This window comes from Acanthopagrus latus, chromosome 13 (genome assembly GCF_904848185.1).
Source record: "Acanthopagrus latus isolate v.2019 chromosome 13, fAcaLat1.1, whole genome shotgun sequence".
NCBI lineage: Eukaryota > Metazoa > Chordata > Actinopteri > Spariformes > Sparidae > Acanthopagrus > Acanthopagrus latus.
In genome coordinates this window covers 21541060-21557137 of record NC_051051.1, presented here as the reverse complement: position 1 = coordinate 21557137, position 16078 = coordinate 21541060, and the positions used below count along the sequence as shown (strand labels likewise).

Sequence of the window (16078 nt, the reverse complement as noted above, 5' to 3'; positions counted from 1 at the left end):
TTTCAGCTACAAGTTGACTTTGGCTACCTGCTGAAAAAGAACTGGAGCAGCTCAGTGGCTGGTTTTAAAAGGCTAAAGTTGCTTGGCATATGATTGCAGACTTCTGGACGGCTGTACCAAGCCTGACAGGTCAGCCAATTTGGATGTTTTTGGCCGAAGAGCAGAGGACTGTGGGTATCCTCCCGCTCATCATCGGCGACGCTTCCTGTCAACATGTGTCCATCAAGCGCAGCCCTGTTGTCACATTCTGCAGCCCTCATTTTGGAGTGTGCTGATTCACCGGCGTTCTGACAGCTGGTACTTGTGTAATCTCTGTGTCTGCTCTTTCAAATGACTCTTGGCCTATTTGCTGCTCTCCTCACATCTCCTCTGTGAGGCCAGTCTCTCATAGCTGAATATTTGATTAGTTATTTTGATGTACTGCCCCAGAATCTCTTGTTTGGCTGCCCTGAGGTATTACATCTCTTAGTGCCGAATGTATGTGGAAAGAAACAGTGTCAAATTAGCTACTTCCTGCCAAGCTCCTAAAGTTGCTCCTTAAATCCTCATTATTGCTAAACAAGGATGGCTTTTAATTAAGACACCTAACACATTTTTAGCAGCCATATCAAATGGGGTAAATTACCACCTTCAAATGAGCTCCCAGTTGTAATTTTAAGAGATAAAATGTGCTGATTGATATTATAGGAAACACTTATGAACACACTTTTGATGAAAATTGCTATATGCTGATGTGGCATTGGTAGTCACCAGATATCAACCCAACAGCTCCCTTATGAACAAATACTGGAGATGTTGGGCTCCCAAGGCACACTGAACTGTTCAGGAGGCTTGTTATTGCCCCAAAACCTGTGAGAGGTTCGCAACATATGTTTTTGAAGAATTATGTGGAAAGCGGCCTACATAATGCCAAAGTTAAAAGGGATATTTTTGTGGCCAGAGGGAAATCCGCCACCGAGCCACCTTTATTATTTGCATTTGAGATTGCGTATGGGCGTGATGTGTCAGGTGATGAAGCTAAAAGTAGTTAAACCGTCAGCCGAATAAGAGGTTAAATCAGATGACATGTCGGTATAACTAACCCATCAATGGAACAGGAGTTGATGTAAGCTGATGTATAAGCTCTTGAAGCAAGCGAGCAGTTCTTTGACTAGGGATGAAAGCAGATGAAAGGTCTGTTGAAGTTTTGATCACCGGAGATAGTTGAAGTTTGTGCGCAAGTCGCGTATGTGTCAGTTAGTATGCGAGCCATGCCTACAGTTTGGGTGTCAGTTGGAATAGTTAAATTCTCTGTAGGAGAGTCAAAGTGAAGTGAAAGGATGCATGTAGACACTTAAAGCAGATATTTAGGTGAGCACCGAAAGCAGTTAAATTATCAACGCTGAACAAAGCAGTTGTTTTGTATTTCCTTGTCAATTTCGTTTATCTTAGATGTGTTACTTTTAGCACAGCATGACAGCTTGCTGAAGGAAGCCCTCTCTCTTTGACTCAGAGAGCAAAGCTAAATCCGAAATATTCTGCACTCAGACTCCACCATGGCTTCACTGGAAATCTTCATGTGATATTGCTCCATGCATGTTGGCCGGATATCTGTGGAAATATGAACAAATTTAGCAACCAACAATGTTAAATCTAAAACCCATTGTTCTTCCCATTGGTACAGGCTGCATTTCTCTTAGCTTCTAGTTTCAGCCTTTGGCTATTTTATTAGACCTTGTCTACTTTTGATTTTCATGATAGATTCTAATGCATATTCTCTCTACGGAGACAATTGGCATAATATATTTTATGATTATCATAGCCTCTCAGCAATACCCCCATGGAGTTAACATTAAATCCTCTGTTGAATCCCAGTTGATTGGTAACCATTCCATTCCTAGAAGAATAAAGGTCAGGAGAAGGGCCAAAGGCTATGCTTGATTATGAATTTTCATCTTCGTTCAAACTGAGGTGTAAGATTATTTTCCTCTGTCAATCATGTCAAGCAAGCAAAGCCATCTTCTTTTTGTTTTATGAAGACATTATGTATTTATCATGTTTTATTAAAGGTAGTAGTAATTTTCGGGCTTGGCTTCAGGTGTAGTCTCTATCATATATAAGGTTTAGTAAATAAATAATACATCAGTTGATGATATATATAATGTAATTCATTGCTGCTATCTACACTTAGTTGTTAGCAAAGCCCTTTTTTGGTTTAGGTAGCGGTATGTCATGAAGGAGGGTTGATTTCACTGTGATTGTGAGGTCTCAACAGACCTTAGCTAATTCAAAGGCGTGTTATTTGTCAGTCATGTGAAATGTCAGTTAAAGCTGATCATTTTCATGCTCACCTGTGTGGCTTGTCAAGTGAATAACAGGGCTTTCCGTTTTGGGGTAATCTGCCTGCCTATTAAACTACACAGATGAATTGAAAACCATTTTTGAATGAAGTGCCTCCTATTTATAACACAATTCATAGACATTGTAGTCTTTATTAGATTTTGGTTTGATCTTCTAAACAGGTGGGGATTTAGGCTTAAGGGGGGAGGGTAAAATCATTTGATCATCAGACAACCCAAGTATAAATCCTAAAAATGAGAACTGAAGACTTGCCTTTTACATTTAACAGACACTTTTGTCTAAAGCCATGTACAGTAATTCATACATATACATTCATTTGTTCATTAACTTCTGACTTGTCTCAGAGTTGTCTTGATTGATTCAAGACTTCACTCTAACTTGTTTAGAATGATATGAGATTTGACTTGGATTTAGACCAGCTCTGGTGTCGACAGACCAACATCCCTTTAAAATTACACTTTAAAACAAGCTTTCCTGTGGCACATACCCTTAAGAATACATCAGTGACAGTTGTGAAACTCTAGCGGTGATACATATAGCCCATGTTTAGGCTGGCAGCTGTCAGTTTATCATCTCCACCCTGCGTCTCAACTTCTATCATTCTCTTTTAAGTGTCGATGACACAGCTGTCCTCCCTTTTATCAGTTTATCTGTTGGTGTTTTTTTTTTTTTTTCTTCATCTTAAACACTCACTGTGCCTCCATCTTATCTTCAGTTTTTGTTTTTGTGTCTTTTTCTTGGCCACTTTCTCCTCCCTATCTGATCTTTGTCAGCTTCTTATTGGCGTCATACAGAGGGAAATTTGGGGACATTTACAATCATTATAGTGGTCTTTCAATCTGAGATATTGAATTGCAGAATCTTAGACTGTATGGGTATTATGTGTTTGTGTTATGCTGCTCTGTCATGTCAATGCTTCAGGGGAATTGGCTTGCTAATAAGACGTCATTGTTTCCTAGTGACGGGTCATATGCAGCATCTCCACAGGGAGTGTGCAGTTCCAAAGTGATGGCTCCCTCACTCTCTGTTCTTCTCAATTAGTAGCCAGTAGAGCCCCTGCAACTCCAAACAGCATCATTTCCCGTTAGATGATAAGCTGAAGAGCTCTCACTCTGTGAGATAGAATACAAAATAATGAGGTAATTTGGGCCATTAAGGGTCACAGGAAAAGAGATCACCTGAGTAACTGTGATAGAAAGTAAATGCACTGATGAGAAGGGAGCCTTTCATGGCTAGATTTGGTGTTTCATTTTTATTGCAATTGGATTTCATCACTACAGTGATGAAATCTCATCCAAATTGTCCTCAGGTGATGTTTCAGTGATCCAACACCTGACCAGATGTGGTTGAACAGGCAAAGGAAAATAACAACTTTGTTATCATCCCCCCTTTGATTTTTTTTCAGTGCAGCTTGCAGGGCACAGAAAACAGCAGAACAGGGCTTTGATGGTAGCAAGTGGAAAAACAGACTGCAAGTGGACATGGAAGTAGACTGATTTAAGCTACACATTCTGTATGTCATTTACTTGTGTATGATCAAGCTGCAGGCTAAGCCTAGTGATAGCTTTAACACATCAGAATTTATCCTAATTGACCAAAAATACAAATTGCTGGCATTTTCTTAAACAGTTCGGAAAATTTCAAGCCTATTTGGCTTGCTAAAACTGTGAAGAGTGACATCCAGTGGGGCTTCAGTATTGTTTTTGCTCACTTACTTCAGATGACCTTGGAGTCTTTGGTATAATATTCTGCAGTGGTTACGTTTCCAAAACATGACAGGGTGTCCAACTCCAGTTTTAACCCCATGGTTAGTGGTTAACTTATACCAATCCCAGCAAAGGAAGCAGGTTTGTATGCAGCCTGAGAGGAAGCACAGCCTCGGAGACTTAATTTGTAGACAGAAATTCTCCTGCCTGCTGCTGCCCATTAAGCATTTGGTGCAATTGCAAGGTAACAGTCGAACTGGGTGAATCTCACCTTTTCATTAATTGGTGCATCCTGTCCCCTGGGTTTGGACAGACAACACAAGTTTTGGGAGAGGGACCAGAACTGTGTTTTGAAGTGGAAAATGATGCCCTTGAGGGAGATCTAGAAGGGAGTGCCGAAGCAAGTACCTGCATTCCTGGCAGTAAACTTAGATTATCCCACCATGCATCATGCTTTACGCTTCTTGACCTCATCCCAGCGTGAAAAGCCCAAAGGTGAATTAAATAGAAACATTTCAGCCTTAAATTGTTCCATAACTTTTTCAAGTGGTCACGCTGAGCAAAATCAAAGTGGAAGAGACAATTCCCTGATGTGACAATGGGGTCATTGCTGTCATCTGGATTAGATGCAATAACCATTTTTCTCTGCGGGTTTCCACCTCCCCCCATACTTCATCCCTAAACCATTACCATCAAGTGTAGCTGTGCTCTCCAGGAAATTCATCCATTTGTCAGGGGAGGTTTTGTCTTCCTTTGTCTCCTCACCCATCTATTATGTCAAATACCACGTTGTGCTGATTGAGGTCCAGTTCCAGAGCTGACCAAGGGGAGATTAGCACACCCACGTGTCCTGTCACTCCTGACCTCCCAGCGTCAGGGCTGTCTCACAAGTAAGAGCACGGAAACGGTAGAGGACACGTCGAGAGATTGAGGGGAGAGAGACGGAACAGGCCAAAGACAAATCCCCCACTGTGCTGAGGATTCGCTGCTTTCTGTCAAGCTGCAGCAATAAGAACTGTATGCACTGAGGCTGCGGTTACAGGAAGCAAAGCTGGCAATCGATTAGGTTTGATGGAAAAATATTTGAGCAGAGAAATGAAATGGCAGGCGTTTTTGATATGGCTAATGGCACGCTGCCAAGATGCACTCACGCCTTCACTGCGCTCGGGCGAATGTGTCAATGTTGTCTCGAGACACAGAAAGGCCTCCATGCAGCTCTTGAGTATATGGGCTAAACAAAAAGAGCTGTGCAACAGATATGATCATATATTCTGGAAGATATCTCTACCCACCCTCTGTGTTACATACAGTATGTGGTTTTTGTTGAGGCAATGACTCAAGAATGTAACTTTCTGAGAGAGAAGGAATGTGAGGTCAGTGTAAGCAAGAATTGTAGGTATTGAAAGTGTATATTAAACAACAGTAAGATAATCTTTTAGCCTAATAAATGGTAATGAACAGTACTTGTGTTTTTTAGACATTTGGTTTTGTGGGCTGCCCCCTCATCTCTTTAGTATATATGGGATCACAATTTCACGTTCAATACAAAGATTGACAGGAAACAGTGGGAACCTTTTTTACTGCTGTTTTATTCAACCTCGTCATGGTGTTATCAGAATCAAACTTATATTCCTTTTATCATACCTAGTCTTTGGCAAGATATCTTGACTCTGACTGTGGTGCTATTCTTTGGCTGTAAATCACCATTAATCTGCAACACACAGTTGCTGGAGGAGCAAGTGATTGAATCACAGGCAGCACTGGATGCTTTGAGCTTTGCCTCACAACCATATTTTTCCTCTTATTTGTAGATTTGATCTTTCTTTCAAATTCTGACAGTGACATTCACAGTTGGCAGCTAATGTGAAATTCACACCTAGCTTTTGCTTTTGTTTACGACGGCTGGTATTGTGTTCACCAGCTGTATCCACTTCTGATGATGCTCACTGTCATGTTTGCAGCAAAGCATCGCCTCACTTTTATGTGATTAGTTCTGTAGCATTTTATCCCGCCTTAAAGATAAAATAACCAGTGAGCTAGCATGGGTTTCAGAACATTTGTGAAGAAAACAAATTAAACAGATCACGATGTGCCAACTTATACCCAGCATACACAAGAGTAGTGTTAAAGCTTGAATTCCCTCATATGATGCCTAGGTCCTTTGACAGCTCACAGTAGTTTAATGTTTTTACTTTATTAATTGATTATTTTATTATTATTCTATTGTACTTGGAATTCACACCAAATGACCAGTGGTAAGTTGCTTGAAAAAGTAATTGCAATACGTTTTTCATTATGCTGCAACAAAAGTAAGCATTTGCAATCCTTGTTGCTTTATTTTCTTAAGTATGCAATACAGCTCAGTCAGAGTGGTTTTAAACAACCCCCAATTCTATACACCTGTATATGACATCCTTTGTATTTAACACATTCCACAAAACATTATGGTTTCACAATCATCCACTGTGATTATGCACAGTACTACAGAGCCAAGTCAAATCAGATAAGAAGTCTCAACATATAAGCAAGACAACTTGGCACTTATTTCTTAAACAGAGGAATTCTCTTCTTTGCGGTAGCAAAACATATGCAGATACAATTTCTGGAAGATTACCAAACCAAAATTGTATATTGTGAATTTTTTTTTTTTTTTTTTTTTACAGTATACTTCAGAGCTTTTCTGCAGGATTACAGTTGAGAGGCAACTGCAGTAATGATAGCTTGTTTGGATGACGATTGATCTTTTTGTTTTTCACTTGCATATGAAGATACAGTATTCTGACAACAATTGGAAAGATTAGCATGAAACTTAACATGAATATTGATTTTTTTCCCCAAATGGGTGACTCCATCTGTTTTTGTGAAGCCCATGACCCTTCCTCTAGAGCCATTCCTGTGCCAAATTTCCCACTGGTGCACAAGAAATCTCAAATCAGATGGGCAGATTGCTATGAAAGTGTCAGTCTGTTGTTTATTCCTTTTCATGTGTTTATATTGGGTGGTAACATGAACATTAGCTTTTAGCAGCCCATTCTCAGTCCCCAGTCAAAAACAGCCGCCTGGTCAATGTCACACTTCTAAGTTTAATCCTCTAGGTGAGAGAAAGAGTGAGAAAAGTCTGAGTCTGGGTGTGGTCTGGTGGTTCGATGGGACTTACATTCCAAAGAGTTGGGTTTGCGTCCTGTTGGTTACCAAGAATCAAGAGTTATTTGCTTATAAGTCACCTTCACTTAAAGTTGTTAAGGCTACATTATGCGAGAGGCTAACTTACGTAACTTACATGATGTGAGTTCCAAGACTAATCATAGTTATTTTAACTCAAAAATTGATCTTTTCCCAAACCAAGTTTTTTATCAACCTAACCAAACTACAACTGGTTAACAACATTAATAAAATTTCAACACATTAACACATAACTGGATATTGTATATTACGTATTACCGTTAACTAGCTAAAGCATCAGTTTTATATAGCAGCAATAGACCACTGACCAACCTGCTGTATCTGACAAGCTGGGGATAAGAACTTATTTAGGGGCACTTGCAGTTAAGCAGTTGCTGTTGATATTCAAACAGCTTCTGACAAACTGTAAGGTCAGGTTATTCATTTTAAGGACCTTAAAAAGATATACAGTTGTTAAACGTGATTTGATTCATTTGATTAGTTGTTGCAGAGTCAGTTTGGGAAGATAAGTCCAGCAGATTTACTTAATAACACTTCAACCCTGGAATTAAGCTGCTTGTTACATAGCGTGCTTGTCAACAAAACTTATATAAGCCGTTCTATATTCATAGGATTTGTCTTCGATATTAACATAAGGGTTTTGAAGAAATGGTAACACGAGTGAAATGCATTTTCAGGGCACCTTTCTATTCCTTAGTTCAGTTTGACAGGTACAAAGTGAAAATTAATAAAGTCTTGAGGGTGCAGAGGGCAAAAAAGAGGTTACTTGTGATGATTAATCTTCCCCCCTCTGCAAAGTTGTCTTCATCCCGACAAGTAGAGGCTCCGCAGTTCCAGGCATACTGTATTATTTGCAATGAGTTTGCCGCATCCGTAGGGGAGAGTCTGCCCATGTTTGTGTCCAGTGTGAATAATTTTTCTTGAGCCAATTTACGTTATCCTTTGAAGGGGGAAGTCTTGAGTCTGGGTGGCTGGTGGAAAGCTTTCAAGCCCTTTTGCTTTGAACATCAAACCGCTTGTCTTAAGATTTGCTCTCAGAGTGAGAAGTGAAGAGCACAAAGTGAGGGGGAAAGGGAGAGAAAGAGGAAGATACTGACATGAGGAGCACCAGGCAAGGTGTCAGGTGAGCAATTTTAAAGTTCTCCTGAGGGGCTGCACTGCAGGCACAGATAAGGACAATCCCAAAGTGTCACGGCAGCTTTGAAAAGAAACACAATTTGACTGAGAAAGGACATTTCTGACATGCCGAATGAATAATTTAAATGACACTTTAATGAGCAGGAGTGTAGTTTATAGCACGATCACCTGGTCATGTTCCCTCTGTTGCTGCCCTCGTGCTATCAGCTTGTGAAGGGCTTGTCCACAAATGTCAGTTGGGGGACATGATCACCCTTGTCTCTTTTCCTGCTAACAGATACCTGAAAATTAGGCTGTCCTACCAGGAAAACTGCCGCAATCAGCTTAGTACAGCCCAAATTAATTGTTAAGGGGCAACCTGTGGTGGTCATAGCAGTTATGGTCGGAGGAAAGATCATGTGACATATGACAGCAACATAATCTGTAGTTGTGGATGCTAACGGGTTAGATTGGTCAAACAAACAAGAGTTTCACGCAGGACACTGTTCATCTACAGTGTGAAACCAAACGTCGGTGTTGACTGAATATATATATATATATATATATATATATATATATATATATATATATGTATATATATACATATATATATATATATATATATATATATATATATATATATATATAGATATATACAGTATATAAAATTCTCATAAGCGCTGCAATCTTAATGTTCAGCGTGGATGCAGAAAACCATCTAAAATGGGAAAGGGCTGGGTTAATTTGAATTACGAGATATTGCATGTCCTGGGATGTGACTATTGCACATATGCACATTCTTATCTTGTTGCTTTATTAATATGTTGTGCAGCATTAATGCACTTGTTTTAACCCAGATTCATTTCAAATGTAACCAAGATGTCTTTTTATAACCTTAACCTAACCAGACAGCAGCATGTTACATAGTTGATAGCGTGATGATGAAGTGTGTTGTTTAAGGAGTTCTTGGCATCCTCCCTTTCAGTCCTGGGCTCTGGTTGCACTGGTTGGCTGGTAATACATTTTAATGGAATTTCTTAACACAGATTGTTAACAGGAAATAGGTGCAGATACATGGCTTTCTTCGTTTTGATTCAGACATACACATCGAGAAATTGCGATAACTTGAATTGTTAGAAAAAAAAATAATCTGCTAAATTTCAGGTGCACCAGCATGACTAACGAAAATGTGTAGTTGTACTTGACAGTTTTTTTGCGAGTGCTAACAAAATAGCCACACCCTCGATCCCAGCAGTCATTTAGGTATGAGGACGTGTTGTTGAAAATAGATCTTAGTTGAAATCTTGGCTCCATTCTTTGAGTGCCACCCTTATCACCAGAGGAAGTTAACCCCTTTTCACAAACATGGAGATGAGTGCTAAATTCTTATAAAACCAATTGGGCAACATTTTAACAAGTTTGAGGTGATCTCATCCAGTTTGAGCCTCTCAGAGGCACCACACATCTAAACCAGAACACCAGTTGTTAACTAACTGCTTAGATTAGTGGAACTTACTCTTTCCAGTGGTACGGTCCATCCTTTAGTCCATCAAGTATTAACATTCATACATTCAGAATGAATTGTTAAAAGTTCTGCTGGAAGATGTCCATCCATTCTTGTTCCTGAGTTATGCACTAAATGTTAATGAGATCAAGCACGTACGCTAATAAGACAACAGAGAGCCCCTGTTTTTAATGAACGAACAAGAAGTGGTCATATTTGGGTGGTCAGATCAGTGAGTTGTAAGGAACACTGTCTTATGCCCACATGCTTGGTGAAAAAATTCAGTCTTTGTGTGCTTTTCAATGAAGTATGACACCAGAGTGAGTTAAAATTAGAATGTGATCGTTAACAGATTTTCTCATCCAACTCCTCAGTCATGTTGTTCCACCATTTTTCATCTCTTCTGGCACTGGTCTCAAGATTTTTCCTTGAAACTCCATTATCAAAGCTTATAGCAATAATATATGAGACAACCAGTCATGCATTCACAGTAGGCCCTGCTCTCCAACATATCTGAAATAGGGAGTATTACCATGCCACTGGATTAAATATTAATTTGTGTCTTGGCTTCCAAAGACAGGATTGCAAATGTTTACAATGGGTATCGTTTCCAAGACCTATCACTCCTCCTCACGATCCAGAGCTAAATTTCACTCCTGCAATGATGGCCATCTGGTCAGTCTCGAACTTGGGAACATGTTCAATGCAGAAAATCTGTGTTGAAATGCAACCATAGACTTCTCGATTCGCTCTTCTCCACACTTTGTACTCCTTGCTGGCTGCTTATTTTCTCGCTGTTTTGTTTTCGGTCGTGATTCAACCAGAGAAATGTAGGAGTCATATGGTGGTCGCCTTTTGGCCATGAGGTTAATCAAAGGGGGGCTTTGTAGCAGCGGCAGTCCTATTGGTACTGAGGAGGAGCCAAACGCCGCTTCTGTGGCAGTAGTTGTTGGATCCTCCAAAGTGGGTCAGACTGAGCAGCACACATACATTTATATTTAATGTTCCCTGTGGGACTGATGCTTTAAACCATGAATAATTCTTCATCGGTGATGCCCGTCCTCAGTTATATGCTCCTGTATATGTACTGTGTGACCGGTCATGCTTTGTAATCTCATATTCAGAAATGAGGAGTGCGTCTGACTCCCTTTTTTTTTTTCTGTTCTCTTGGCTCTCTTTTATGTGTATTATGAAGTTGTCTTTGTGTTTAAGGTTTTTTTTTTTTTTTGTGACAGCATGTGTGCACTTGTCTCTGTAAACTAGTATAAGGGCATCTGTGCCAGTATCAGAAATGTGAGCATGCCTTTATCTTGTCTGGACATTTCACGCCAACCTCAATTGTGTGCTAAGCGTTACTGCACAGTTGGTGTGGATTCATTGGCTTGCGTCGGTGTGTGAAAGTGGCACCACTTTGTGAGCTGGGTGCATGAAAGTGGCATTGCCTCACCAGTCAATAGCATGAATTATGTATGGCAGGAGAAGGTGAAAGCCATGTTCTGCATCATCTGCAGGCTGTTCAGCAAATTAACATTTGGACAGCCATTTGCTGGCTTTAGGAGGGGTTCAGGCCTTATTTAATGGCTTGCTTACAGTTCAGAAAAAAAAAAAAAAAAACATTTCCTAGTCATTTTTCTTAACAGGTTTTCCTCTCTTGCAAATCACTTGCGACTGAAGCGTTACCACTTTAAGGCAGCAGACTATAAGGCGTGGGCAGTGAATGGGGCAGATGGAAGCGATCTTTAATTGGCTAGCTTCCCGTCAGGTCTAATCAGGACTGGTGTTCTGTCATCCAAATCCTTCGAAGATTGTTTCTTTGAAAGACAGGCATACAGCCTGACATGTTCATTTTTCCCCTGAAGGCAGTATCAGTCAGGGTTTTCCCGAAAGCCTGATTTGCATAGGACTGGTACTTCACCACCTGTGATTTGATAGAATTGCAGAGGTTGTCTGCATATTAATCCCACGGAAACCTTCCATGTCAATAATTTGTCAAATAAAAATTTGGCTGCAAATTACCATATTTAGCCAGTCTGATGAAGCTAAATCCCTAGTGAATCAGCATCCTATGCTGAGCATCATGGAGGGGAGGAGCAGGCAGCAGTTTTCCAAAAGTCAGCTTGGGTTAATTACCTTTTAATTTGATTTTCAAATGCATGTTGAAACTTTCTTATGTTGAGACTTTTTACCCTCATGCTTCTTTAGTTCAGGTTTAGGCACAAAAATCACTTTGTAAGAGTCGAGGGTAAAGATCTTGTAAAATACCTGGTTTTATGGCCATCAACATGACTGAGACATATTGTTAACAAATATCAAGTTTAGTGCTACAGCTTGCAAACTGTTCTGACAGTTGCTAAAATTACTGTTTGAAACAGGAACTTAATGGCTGTCTCATTCTCTTTCATCTCTCTTCTTCTTCTTCTTTTTTTTTTTTTAATTACAATCCTGAAAATACAAGCATTATTGCTTAACATTGTTACTGTTGCCTTTCTGTAGCACCTTTAAAGCACCTTTTAAGCAGATGATGTCCTGTTAGTCAGTTTCCTTCTGACTACCCTCTGTGGTTTCCATTGGTTCTCTGGGACAGCTTCAGACTGCAATAAAAAAAAAAAAAAAATGAATAAAATGCAACATCCCACAAGCCATGACCCATTACCGATTTTAAAATTTGTCTTGAGGCAACTCACCAAACCTTTTACCACGAAGGAAACAACATATTTGGGATAGCTGAAGAGCAGCATCTTGCTTGCAGACCTTTCAGTATTGCTCCCAGCAGGCCTCAGTCTGGTCTTTAGTAATGCTCAGATATTCTTTCTCCCATGCTCTAAGAGCTTCAATCCCAGTAATGCCTACCTTCTATCAATCTTGATTCAGGAGAGAGGTCTGGTGCTTTTGGAATAAATGAAACAGAGTAATAAAGGCTACGCATCCATTGACTGACTAAAACATCTTAACCCCATTCCCATCCCTTTCTACATTAGTGGCCCTCTTGGGCAATTTCAGCTGCCTCTCTTTATTACTCCCATGTCAGTTGGAGGCATTTAATATTCCCATGGCACATTTTTAGCTTTTTTTTTCTAATCACTTTCCTACAGTTTAGTCGGATGTAAATAGCCTTGAGTTCTTTCACTGTTGATTAAATATATTTTAGCCTGATATAGATTTTCAAATTCGTATTGGCTATTTACCAGAACTCAAAATCAACAAAACCGTTTTAAGAACATGATTTCTTATGGTTTGGAATTAACTGCTTGTCTTTGTGCTTAAGGGACAATTCTGGCGTATTTCAACCTGGCATATTTTTCCGTACATGTGACCACTGTGGCGATATGGCCTGTAACACCATTGTGCCTGACTCCTCCATAGTAAAAATTGGGTGAAGCAATGACTTGTAAAACGACAAAGCTGCTCAAGCCTCATTCAGCTTTTCATATAATAAAACTTGATTTTGACATGAATCATTAAAATGCTTGTCTCTTAGCCTTGCAGAAAATGAACAGTGCATGTCATTTCCATGGGTGAAGCTGTTGATGACAATTAGTAAGACTCCATTTTGAGAGCTAACTATCTAACACAACCGGACATTTTTCTCTTACCTTATATGTCATTTTCAGATAATTGTGGGTCAGATGCCCGTGTTCATTGCTGGTGCATTACACAAGTTATTATCCCTCACATAGTTTTATGCATTTTTATAGCTTTTTCTTACAGTAACTACCTATTTGGATCCTTTACTAGTCTAATCCATGTGAGGAAGGGATACACACTGGTCTTTGAAGAAAAGTGGCAGACTCCCCTATTCATAATAATCAGCCGTTATCTCTGCAGTCATCTGAATCTTTACTTTAGTTGGCAAAAAAACCCCACTGAAATAGTTCTATGACATTCTAAAGTTTTGGCAGAGTGTGCAAGCTACAGTACAGGACTTGCATAGCACATTTTTGGAGGCCGTTGCTCTTTACTCACACTTTGAAGTAATGTTTTTGGCTTTGAACATCTAAGCCTGAGGGAAATCAGAGCTTTTCACAAATATCAGGTTCATGGGTTCAGATCCACGGGAGCTACAGTCAGTGAGCAATGGACTGAAGTTGTTGGAAATGCTGCGTAAATGTCAGTTGGACTTAATACGTGTTGTGAACTTGTTTGACCATAGTGTACACCTAAATGTACCCCTAAAAAACAATCAATAACAAAATATGAAAAAAAAACTTTCAACTTCTGTCAATGGCTGTGAGTCATTGGATGAGTCTGTGTAGATTCAAGTCTTGGAGTGAAAGAGTCCATGAAACCGAAAATGTTGTTATTCAAACTTGTATCTTGATAGGAACGTTGACACACAGGGTTTTTTATTACAGACAGCCTCTGTCACTTTTCTCACTAACTGGAGCAATCCATATTTATGTATTTTTACATTTAAATTAAGGCATGCACAAGAAGATAACCAATATAGCTTGTTTATTTACTGTCATTTATGCAACTGCAGAAATGCAGAAACATGACCCATCATCCTGTCTTGTTATTATAATCTTTTGAATTACTCAGGACTGTCAACGCAGATTATTAATATTCTCCTGAATGATTGAAATTTTTAAAATGCAGCCAGTATCTGTTACATAAAATTAGAATTTTATTAGTATTAAAAGAAACTGACAATTTCTGACTTGAATGTTACCATTCCCTTAAAATCGACCATTTTGCCAGATGTAACACAATGAGGCTTGTTATGGAGAAGAAAAGTCCCAGTGGTTTAAACAGTCACAATTTTGATAAGCATTTTGAGTGTCAAAATGTTAAGAAGAATAAAAAAAAGAAGCTTGAACTTGTGCATTTGTACAGATGTATTAGTAGTTCTTTCCCTGTTAAGTATATATGTTGTATATGTTTGATCATATTGTATGAAAAGCACATAATATGAAAGGTGAATAATGAGAGGCTACAGACTGTATCATGCTGTAATGCTACATACTTGAATAACCCTCCTTCCCTCTCTTTGTGTTTTCTCCTAGGTAAGCAGTTTCTTTGCTCTCTGTTGGTAGTGGTGATGGAGGAGGGGTTGGCCGAGCGTGCATCCTGTTGCTGTCAGCCCTGGTGAAGGTTTCATGCGGCTGAAATGTGAGGCAAGAGTGATTAAGGTGATGCATTGAGCCTGTGTGCCCATAACAGAGATGCTTCTAGCTGTGGTTCTGGCGAAGTCAGCAGTACGAACACAATGAAGTGAACACCCCCCCTCACTGCACACTCAACCACTGTACACAGGAAGCCATCAGTAGACAAAGAGGAGAGGGTGGAAGAAAGGAGGGTCTTGGAAGATGTGTTCACACCAAGAGCGTTGTTTAGTTGGATCAGTGGTGCAAAGTGCAGCCTGCTCTGCAGAGTGCCAGGCCAACACTGACTGGGTTTGGTTTTCTTAAATGTTTAATGGTTTAAAGGGCTTAAATTGTTTCATTGACCTCTGTGATCTACTTCACCAATTTACATCCACATAAATGGGTGTATTCACTTATACTTGTGCACACTGACTTGAAGGGAAAGTCTCCATATATTATAGAATCAATTCCTGATGAGAGATTATGCTAAAAACCTCACAGTTTCTTGTGGGGTCATACCAGTGGTTTTGAGAAATTTTACTTAGCTTAACGCTCACTTACTTTTCAGGAGGGGTAAACTCTACTGGTTTCAAAAAGAAGTCAGTGTAATCTTATGAGGATATGACATCACTTAAAGTAAAGTCCTCCTCTTTTTCCTCTCTGACGCAGTTTGGTGTTAATTTTTCTAAATTATGATCCCAATTAGAGTAAAATAGACAGGCATGGCTCTTATTGACATATAGTCTCTTGCTCAAGAAAACCAAAATGATGACGGCCATGATGCCTTAAAATGGTCACGTACAAACCAATGGGTGATGTCACATCGAGTTTACACTTGAACTGTTGTCCAACATGAAGGTCAAGTGATGAAAACTGAGTCATATCCATGTCAGTAAGACATGCCTGTTGTCCTTTTAAAGGTATTAAATGGACCTTTGGGGTGGCCGTAGCTCAGGAGGTAGAGCAGGTCGTCTAGTGAGATTGCTGGATCGAACACCGGCTCCTCCTAGCTGCATGTCCAAGTGTCCTTGAGCAAGATACTGAACCCCAACCTGCTCCTGATGAGCAGGTAGCACCGGCATGGCACCCTCTGTCATCATTGTATGGATATGTGTGTGAATAGGTGGAACTGACAAGAGTTGTAA

The 16078-nt window shown here is 39.8% G+C and overlaps 1 protein-coding gene across 7 annotated transcripts in view; it reads left to right on the top strand.

Annotated features, from left to right (window-relative positions):
- The window catches only part of cadm1a (cell adhesion molecule 1a), a 394713-nt gene that overhangs the window by 111850 nt on the left and 266785 nt on the right, over positions 1-16078 (top strand). Inside the window, exon 1 of one of the 7 annotated variants that reach the window (XM_037120292.1) lies at positions 14853-14978. The exons of the other annotated variants lie outside the window; for them this stretch is intronic. The gene's annotated coding sequence lies outside the window, so the exon portion shown is untranslated. Of the gene's footprint in view, positions 1-14852; positions 14979-16078 lie in introns of those variants that run through there. 7 annotated transcript variants of the gene reach the window in all.